Source organism: Homarus americanus, unplaced genomic scaffold (assembly GCF_018991925.1).
Source record: "Homarus americanus isolate GMGI-L3 unplaced genomic scaffold, GMGI_Hamer_2.0 scaffold21914, whole genome shotgun sequence".
NCBI classification, from domain to species: Eukaryota; Metazoa; Arthropoda; class Malacostraca; order Decapoda; family Nephropidae; genus Homarus; species Homarus americanus.
The window spans coordinates 4,261,045-4,263,929 of NW_024719665.1; the positions used below are offsets into that span (position 1 = coordinate 4,261,045).

At 48.2% G+C, this 2,885-nt stretch overlaps 1 protein-coding gene across 1 annotated transcript in view; it reads right to left on the reverse strand.

The window, feature by feature from the left end:
- The window catches only part of LOC121860225 (CUB and sushi domain-containing protein 3-like), a 73,589-nt gene extending 73,255 nt beyond the window's left edge, over positions 1-334 (reverse strand). The window contains 1 exon segment of the mRNA XM_042357311.1: positions 311-334. The gene's annotated coding sequence lies outside the window, so the exon portion shown is untranslated.
- Between the last annotated feature and the right edge of the window lie 2,551 nt (positions 335-2,885).

A 2,885-nucleotide genomic window follows, 5' to 3' on the forward strand; every position in this document is an offset into this window, starting at 1 on the left:
ACCAACTCCTTCACCTCTAGGACGCTGAGAACAGCCAAGAGTCCTAAGATCCTACGACAGTGAGACAAGTACTGCTAGAGTCCTATTTATTAAGGGTCTCTAGAGGACTTGGTAAGGACAGTACAATAAACCTCTTTAACGGACTATATGGAGTGTAGTCCATTATATCGAGGTCCGTTATATATAAACCTGCCTATAACAGAGACTATTGGATACTACAGTCCGGTATATTGAGGTCCGTTATATATGAAACCTCTCAATAACGGACTATATCCACTAGGTGTCCGGTAAATAGAAGGGTGAATACTACCTCCTGACACTTGTGACAGCGACGGAGCCCACTACCCCTGCCCCTTGACGTCCACCTGTCCGAAGAGGGGCTGTCGAGGTCCACACACTCTGTCTGTTGGGAGACGACGGGGTGAGAGAGGCCTAAACACTCTCTGCCATGAGGCTTCAAATAACCCTCCCTCTCAACCCCACTCCTCTTACCCTTCACCTCCACTTCCTCCCCTCTCAACCCCCACCTCTTACCCCCTTCACCTCCACTCCTCTCCCTCAACCCCCACTCCTCTTATCCCTTCACCTCCACTTCCTCTCAACTCCCCCCACTCTTACCTTCACCTCCACTTCCTCCCCCTCTCAACCCCCACCTCTTTTACCCCCTTCACCTCCACTTCCTCCCTCTCAACCCCCACCTCTTACCCTTCACCTCCACTTCTCCCCACCCCCACTCCTCTTACCCTTCACCTCCACTCCTCCCTCAACCCCCACTCCTCTTACCCCTTCACCTCCACTTCCCTCTCAACTCCCCACTCCTCTTACCCCTTCACCTCCATCTCCTCCCCTCTCCTCCACTCCTACCCCTCTTCACTCCTCCACTTCCCCCTCTCAACCCCCACTCCTCTCTTACCCCCTTCACCTCCACTTCCTCTCTACCTCCACTCTACTCCTCACCTCCACTTCCCTTCTTCTACCCATCCCCTTTGGTGCAGAGAAAGGAGAGTGAAAAGAAGATTAGAGTGTGGGGAAGGAAGTTATAGTTCGGAAATTGAAGAAATTCAGGAGGAGGTAAGAGAGGGCGGCTGACCTGCCAGCATAGTGTGGGTTGTGGCCGGGTTAGTTATTGTCTGTCGGTACAGGCACTAGACATCCTACCCTGTCCCATATATGGGTGTTTTAAGGGCCTTATTTCATATTCCGCTGACCCTACTGGCGGATGCTGGTCTAGGAGGTTGTTTATTGCCTGGCTGTATAGATCGGGGGTGGTAGTGGACTTTGAGATTTGCAACTTTTTGGGAGAACCATGTATGGTTGTTGTCGTTCTGCTGGTGGAGTCTTAAGGAGTTCTGCTCTGATCGTTCTATCTTGCCAGACTCTGCTGGCCATCCTTCCTCTCTCCCTTCCACACCTCCCCTCACAGCGCTATAGACCTAAACAGTATCTCCCCATGAAGCTTCAAACGCACCCCCCGGCCTTCTCACCATCCCCCATCCCCACCTCCCCTCTTCCTCCCTTCCCACCCCTCTCCTCCTCGCCACCCACCGACACCCCGATACCACGAACTCATAAACCCAGACACCCAGAGCCATAAAATTCTATATGATATTTCCGAGTATAAAATATGACGCCAGTTTCCCGCCATTTCTGCCATCAACAACGCTGAAGAAGGACCCTAGAAAGAAGGTCCTAAGGCAGTCCTACACTCAGGTCTAATTTCCACCCTTAATCATATTATGGATAAGGGTGAAAATGGCTGGGGTTTTATAGGTGTTTGAAGACCCCAGACGAGTGGTGAAGTGGACTTTGTTTACTTGTCACGTTACACAACCCGGGTTTATGGGAGAATGAGTTTCTAAATGGCGGGGCTTGTTAAAAAAGGGTTAAGTTGTGTTCTATTTCCCAGTAGGTTAGTATGGGATCCAGATTACTACTAATAAGTACATGGGGAGAATTGGAAAAAATGGGGAAAAGGTAATTATAGGATGAATAGGTAATGAAGTTTATTTAGGGTCAAGGGGTGTTATTGGGGAAAGGGGAGAGGACAAAAGGGGTAAATTGGGTGTATTTTGGGGAAAGTCGAGGCGGTCATTGGTCAGTCCTCACACTGATATGTTTTAGTTTGAAAAGGTAAAATAAATACCATAGCCGTTACAAAGCCGTTACAAAGCCGTTACAAAGCCGTCTCGAAAAAACGACAAATATCCGTCATTCATCCGTCACAAAGCCTTAGCAAAACCACCACAAAGCCGTCACAGACCCGTCCATTAATCCGTCACTAACCCGTCATTTATCCGTCACAAAGCCGTCATAAAGCCGTCATCCGTCAAAAAGCCGTCAATCATCCGTCAAAAAGCCGTCATTCATCCGTCTCAAAGCCGTCACCCTATTCAACACAACTGTCAGCACCTCAGTCAGTATCTTCGTCAAGAGCCGGACTGGGAGTTACACAGCCGGATACAGAGGACAGCCGGCACCTAGGAACAGCCTTTGTGGTGGTGGTGGTGGCTGCCGACAGTTCACCACATCTCAACCAATCCATTATCTGTGTCAATATTCGTCTCTCTCTCTCTCTCTTTCTTCTTTTCTGTTTGTCTCTCTCTCTCTCTCTCTCTCTCTCTCTCTCTCTCTCTCTCTCTCCTATACACACATCTTCCGTGTTATCTCAGTCATTCTTCATCAGTTTATTTATGACTCTCTCTCTCTCACCTCATAGCCACTGGGAAGAAAATGAGTTTCTCCCTCACAAATTAACATATATATAAAAGCGTTTTAGGAACAAGCTTCTACACTTTCCTCCAGCTTATAATTAATACCTAACCAAGACAAACAAAGCCGTCATACTTTTCTCACTTAAAATAAACAATAAACAAGATCAAACTGTT